The 7261-nt window shown below is 35.7% G+C and overlaps 1 long non-coding RNA gene across 4 annotated transcripts; it reads right to left on the reverse strand.

The window, feature by feature from the left end:
- Window positions 1–1228: 1228 nt before the first annotated feature.
- LOC120071245 lies at window positions 1229–4390 on the reverse strand. 4 transcript variants are annotated; one of them, XR_005480193.1, is made up of 3 exons: window positions 2956–4390; window positions 2714–2830; window positions 1229–2565 (listed from the first exon to the last, which is right to left on the reverse strand). It is a non-coding gene; the product is annotated as an uncharacterized LOC120071245 (long non-coding RNA). The 4 variants fall into 4 exon arrangements; XR_005480194.1 differs by having other exon boundaries at window positions 1229–1664; window positions 2489–2565; window positions 2714–4390; XR_005480195.1 differs by having other exon boundaries at window positions 1229–1664; window positions 2714–4390.
- Between the last annotated feature and the right edge of the window lie 2871 nt (window positions 4391–7261).

Raw genomic sequence — 7261 nt, forward strand, 5'->3', positions numbered from 1 at the left:
AATTTATGTTTGGGGTGTATAATTGTAGGAAGGAGTTTCTCAATAATTGTGAAAAGTAGATTATGAGGGGAAGACGAAGTTACTCGATAAATATGAAAGGTAGAGATAGAAAGGAAGATAGAGTTACTCAATAAATGTAAAAAATAGAAAAATGTCGAAAGATAGAGTTACAAGATGAATATGGGAACTTCAATAGTGTATATACTATTAAAGTTGAACATTTTCCGTTTTAACCTATATCGGAGTTTTTTTTTCTTCCCTTTTTTCCTCTTTCTTTCTGTTGGTGGGTTGTTCATCTTTTAAAATGGTTAAAAAAAAAATTTCAAAGAGAAACCTACACCAAATGCAACCATAAAAGAACTTAGGATGAGTATAAGTACGAGCATGCTTGCATTGATTTTCTAGGCGTTTAAAAGTATTTTTAAATACTTAAAAAGTCAATTAAAACAACCTCTAAATGAAATGAACTTCAAAAATAATTTTCAAGAATATAATTATAAGTCAGTACCCTACCCTGGATGAAATTTTAGGTTTGGCACATTTTTCATTCATTTGTTAATAAAAGTTTATCCTTCAAAATGAATGCCACAATTATTTGTTTTAGAGCAAATGGTAAAACTATCCTTGAAGTATAGAGTTCGTTGTAATTACACCATCAAACTTTCAAGTATGCCCTCAAACTTCGTGTTAAAATTCGATTATCAAATTTACAATTGTTGTAGAAATCGAGCCCCAAATAGTAAAAATTGAACTCACAAACATATATAATTGTTTAAAAAAAAATGTAAGCCATTAAATCTATAATGTCCAATTTCAATTTAACTAAACACATTGTGGCCATTAACAAAATGCAGCCTAGGCCACATGGACATCCCAATGCACCCCTTTTTCTGTTAAATAGCAACCAAAAGAAAAATCAATTTAAAAAAAAAAAGATATTTGCCCCATTGACAAATTTTATTGAGTGTAACTAGGGAGCCTTCACAAAAATAGGTGAGGTCCCTTGATTTTCAAATGTGAGATCCTCAACATGTCTCTCGAGATGATATCTCTTTTAGGTTCACCATTCTCAATCCCAATTTATTTTTATTGGACTTTATGGACTTTGACACTGTATTACATCTCAAAATCAATTGACAAGGAAAGGAACCGTGCATATAACATCTATCTTATAAAGAGTAGAAGGTCTCTTGATTTTTTTCAATGTGAGATCTTCAACAATTGGTTGTTTGAATTTTAAACGTGTTTCCTCCAAATTCATTGTTTTTTTCTTCCCATTAGTCAGGCCAATTCATGGTGATTTCATTCTAAACATTATTCTTACAAGGAGGACATAATAAATCAATGAATAAAAGTGAACAACAAACAAGGTAAAGAATGATCTGTCAAGGGAGATGATCCATAGACTGAATACCAAGAATCATAACTAGTACAAAGAAGATGGAAACTGAAGCCCAGGATAAACAAAGCATTGTCAGCCACACATATAAAGCTTCTGATGATAACAATGAAAAGGGATGGAGCCAGAGCGGTACCGTCATGCTCTTAAATGACCCCGGGGTTGGTTGGACGTCAACTTCCTAGGAATGTAATATTTGGCATCGACCCACGTCTTTGAATCCTCACAACCAAGCAAACTTCTTTCATTCTCTCAAATGATTGAACTGAAGATGAGCCATCAAATTAATAAATCATGTCAAGATCAGACGTAAAGTTTGCATCAAAGTCAATCATAGAGTTCACACTTATCATTCGTATGATTGAAAGTAATGGCTATCAATATCGATAGATAGAAACTTCCCTCAATTCTGATTATTTCTTTCCCTCTCTCTTTTTTGCTTTTCAGGAAACCAACATCTCTTTCAGTTAAGATACAACAATTATGACTCTTTTAGCACAGATTTAGAGATGCAAAAAAACGATATTAGTGAGAGGCTAACAAATACAAAATAGACAAGTATAAACCATCAAAGATTGGCACAACAGTCAGAAGCTGGGGAGGTTTTACAAGTTATGAGTTCAAATCAATTATCCTCACCTACTTATATTTGGGAGTAATCTTAAAATGGTTAAAATCATTTTTGTCATGTTTAAATTCACTCTAGAACACATCTTTAATCATTCAAAATTATTTTCAATGTTTAGTTTTACAATTTTAAACACATTTTTCATACTATAAAATTAATTTTGAATGATGAAAAGCATTTTCCAAGTGATTTTAACTATTTAAGAATCACTTCTAAACATGTCATTGTACTACTAAAAATTATGAAAATTTTTATTAGGTTTCCAAGGTACAATCAAGCAGTTGGCAAGTGGACATGTCATCCCTGTTTTCTCGCTGTTATATTAGGATTTTAAGTAAACACAGTTATTAAAAAAAAAGGAATCAAAGATGCAAAGTATATTGTGATTATTATCGTCTAACGAAGTTGAGCACCATAACTTTTTTACACTTGAACGCCTCAACTATATGTATGAATTGTACCTCAAGTGCGCCCAAACAAAAGGCAGGGCAACAGAACAATAAGTGAAGAAGGTTTACTTTTCTATTACTCTGTGTACCTAATAAAAAATAAAAATGGTACATAATTGAGAAACGAAACCTCAACAGATAAAACATATATTTACTTAAAGCTATAAAAACATAAGTCAATAACATTGTTAGCCTGCCTTTTGTTGGATCTAATTATGCGGATAAAGGGGAACTGACCTTGATAGTATCAATATCTATTGTTTGACAGAATGTTGCCATATCTAAGTAAATGTTTCGGGTTGGTCTCCCATAGTTGTTTATAGTACCTTCCACTATCGTAAAAACGTGCAACTTCTGCATCAAAACCGCAAAATAAACAAGTCTGTTCTCTACAAAGATATATGGTACAAACCTCCTATCTGCAAGCTAAAAGAAATTTATAACTAAAATGTTAGTTTAAAAGGCACACACAGACATACAGGATGAGGGTTTTAGAGAATGAATGTTCTAAAATCTGTCTTTGCAGTACAAATGAGTAACTCTCTCCTCTTGCACATTTTTTCCTTTCTCAGGAATGTGGATCGATTGGGTTGACTTCTTGCTAAACTGCACTCTCACGTAGTCAGGTCAGTTTTAATTCTTGCCAACACAGCATACAGACGGCAAGGAGAGCTACATGGTCAAGGAACATAATAACCATGGTTCTAATGCCTGGTGCTAATCAATGAAACATAATCTCAATCAAGTTAGTCCTGAAGCATAGGGAATCAATATTGAGAATGTAATTTTGTCGTACCAAAAGTGGAACTCACATGTAAACAATAAAGAAGGGTTATAAATCAATCACCCATGAGCCCCAGCTCCAAGCTATAAATGTACGAGCTCAATACAAGGATATAATTTATTCAGTGAAACATAGTTAAAATGATGAATCACATATTCAAATATAATTTTAAAACCATGAAAAACGCAATCATGATCCAAATTATACTGGTCTGCAGTTATATTGAAGCTTAAGATTAAGTTCCCTCATAAACACTAGGATTGACAACACATAAATATAGAGCAATTCGAACCAAGTAAATTTGATGCAATAGGAAAGCAGGAACAAGTTTTGCAAGCAAAACAATAACCTGTAGGCACAAATTAGAAAACCACCAAGGCACCAACTAAATAGCATAGTTGGTTCAACTTGCAGTTCATATCATTCAAAGGAAACTATGTTTTCCATTCAAACTCGATCACTCCAACAACATAGTTTATGCTGTAACAAAAACCACTAAATCAAAATGTTTATTCCCATGTTGAGTGAAGCAGATATTCTGTGTCTTGGACTGATAAAGTAATAGTTACTATCAAAACAGCTAAGTAACTAGACTCTTTACGAGTGGCTAAATCTCCATTATATTCTGAGAAGATACATGCCAGTAGATTTAAAACAAGCAGAAGGAGAAACAACTCCTACAAACCTACACGACAAAGACAAAGTACAGAAACAAGGGGGTGAATAAAGCTATAAATCTCTGGTTTTGAGAGGATTGTACCGGTACATCCTAGAACATAATTCAAACACACACAAACAAACAAACGTAAAAAGATGTTGAATCAATTCCTGCTACTTTACACTACAAAGACAAAACAATCAAAAGCATACAACGAGTAGCGCTATTTGTTTAGGACAACAAAAATTCAACCTCCAATGTTTCCGATAACTTCTCTGCCGGGACACTGGGAATGAGCTCTGCGCCGCCGTATTAGGGCATAAGCTGGACGGAGCCCTAGTTTCCGGCAAGGTCCCGTAATCTTCCATGGCTTCTTGATTCTGATTCATGGGCACATTGGGCAGCCCTTGGGGAAAGGATGAGGCAGGGAAGACTAAAGCGAAAGTTTGACTTTGACCTATGACAAACTTTCTTTTCCAGAAAAATAAATAAAAATAATAAACCTTTTACTTTCGTTAGATAAATAAGATTTTTTTTTAAAAAAAATAATGTTATTTTAATATTTATTGACAAAAATTGGGTTGGTTTGAACAAAAATAGGGTTGTGAAATCGTGGACGGGGTCCACGAGTTTTGAGTCAGCACATAAATTGTGTATCCCGTCCACGATTTAAGGTTAGCCACAAAAAAAAAAAAATTCTCCCAACTTCTGTCTCTTCTTTGCATATTTGGAGAATTTTTACTGTGAAATTCAAAATTTCAAAGGCTGTAAAATAAAAATTGAATCAAATTTCTAGCTACGAATTAAGGTTAAATCTTTTTTTTTTTTCACATTTTCCCCCTTCTGTCTTTTTCTTTTATTTTTTAGTGTTTTTTTTTTTAGTTTTGGAGAATTTTTACTGTGAAATTAAAATTTTAAAGATCTAAGTAAAATAAAAATTGAATCTTTAGCCACCAATTTACTGGCTGAATAGAATTCAGAAAAGACTAGTTTTCTAGAAGCCTCTTGTTCATATCTTTTTTCAGGGTCTCGAAGGGGTGTGAAAACACATAAAAACTCTAGAATGGAAAGTCTCAATAAGTGAGAAGTTCCTCCCTTTGAATACTGTCAAATACAGGATAAGACTTTTTTCAAACGGATACCGCTTTCGACTTTCCTGTCTTACCTTTTCCAATAAGTTCCATTCCAATGTATGCAATCTAGAACATCGTACAGGATCATCGCATAGACGGACTACTTTGCTTGCTTTTTCCTTTACTGAATAAGTGTAACTGCTACAGCTATTGCTCTATGTAGGAAAGTACTAGAGTGGAGTGCCCTGCCCACCTGAAAGATCTCCTTCAGGGCTTGGACAAGATTTGGATCTTGTCCTTGTCTTCTATCTGGTACACAAGAAACTAAGCCGGAGCTACCTCTGAATCCGCAATGAGAATCCCAATTCATTTTGAATAGGTAAGTCAATCTTCGCCGAAGCTAACATCATCTTTATCACGAGCTGGGATCGAAGGGAATAAAATAAAGCTAGCTCGGCTAAGACAGAGAGGAGATAACCAGCTTTTGAAGGATCGAATAGGGAGAGGTACTTGGGTACTAAAGAGATTTCGTTTCACCTTTAGCTTTAGCAGAGATCAAGGATTCTCAATAAGCAGATAGTTAAGTTCGAAGGGAAAGAAAGAAGTCATAGTTAGGCGAGGTTACCAGATGCTAACTAAACTTAAGACTAAGCAGCAGACGCAAAGTCAGCACTCGATCGACCTGATTCTCTTGAGGTAGCATACCCCAGATTAAAGGAATAGGAAATTGGGTACTCGACAGAAGGTCAGGAAGAGTTTCCACCTCAACCGAAAGAGAATAAGGAGAAAGAGAAGATCAAGAGAAGGAGCGAACTACTCGATCGACTAAGGCCGTTGCAGGTGGCTTGAGAATGATGCTAGGTCCCTTTTCCCGACAACGATCTCCGATCTGACTTTCTCAAGTTATACGTCTTTTGTTCAGCAAACAGTGTTCCACTCTACTTATTATTACTTACTAGCGTTCTTCACTTCAATGCTAAATCAAAGCTACTTGCTTATAAGAGAAGAGCAAGGTGCGTAGCTTACTTGGTAAAGGACTCCCTATAGTTGCGGAATATGCTTTTTACCGCTAGTAATTAAGCGTATTTCTCTACGCTAAGCTTCCTCTCCTTGTGCGGAGCTTCCCTTCTTTCGCTAATTCGCTGTTCGCCTATGAAACTTGGGCAAGACGTTATGACTTCACTGTGCGACTACTCTTATAAAGCTATAAGAAAATTAAAAAAAAAAAAATCATTTCTTAATAGAAGACGTGGCACGGTACTCGACTTCTTCTTTCTGGATCAAGTCCCAGGTCAGATCTGAGAGCGAAAGCAATAGGTAGGGTTGGAGACCCACGAGGCTGGAGCTGTTCTCGATCCAGCCATGCGAATATAAAAGAATCCATTTTCCGCGAATCCTCTGGTCGTGGGCTGTCTTGTTAATAGCGAATGAAGTAGAGCCAGAATGAAGGGGTGATGATCCGCCCACACAATTGGTAGTATGAGAGGCTGCCACTTGGGGCCTATAGATTCCATATCCAAACGCAACTCAAAATGGCTAGGAATGAAGAAAGATAGAATGAAGATTTCAGAAAGATTCTCTGTCAAGCCTCTCAGGAAGGGGAAAGCGGTATTCTAACATTTTATACGAACTTTCACTCTTAGGAAGCATAGCCGAATATGAAAATCGAATCTCTTGGAAGAAAAGAAAGCCGGGACAATTCGTCGTTGGGAATAACGAAAGAGAAATCCGTCACATATCCAGTTTTTGACCGCTACGCCCTCTCATACCCTACTCCAACTTTGCTCTCTTCTTATACTAAAAAATAATCAAAGAAAAATGGAAACAGGGCTAGTCGAATTGTTGACCAGGGCCTTTAGGCTCAAAAAGTCTAATCAAGTATACCGCGAACTCTTTGAACATTAGACTCAACTAACCTTACCGAAAGGAGCTTATGAAAGAAGAGAAGTCTCTTATTCTTAATAAAATAATACTTTCTTTCTAAGCAAGAGAAGGGCTTTCTGGCTAATGATATAGATGAATCACTGGAATCAGTTGACTGCTTTCTTACGAATGCTTTCTGACTGTGGGATGATAAGAAAACAAACGGAAGTCCTCGTATGAAGGAATTCCCAGAGTATATAGTTGATGGAATATGAATAGCTAAGATTAACTAATGCCTTTTCTTTCTATTGCTTTTTAGCAGATGTAGGCGACAAAAAAGGGAGCTTGGTTGAAGTGGAATAATCTTCCGGTCTAGTGAGCGTATATGCCTCCTTCGCCTCCGGCTT

The sequence above is a fragment of the Benincasa hispida genome, chromosome 2, assembly GCF_009727055.1.
Source record: "Benincasa hispida cultivar B227 chromosome 2, ASM972705v1, whole genome shotgun sequence".
NCBI lineage: Eukaryota > Viridiplantae > Streptophyta > Magnoliopsida > Cucurbitales > Cucurbitaceae > Benincasa > Benincasa hispida.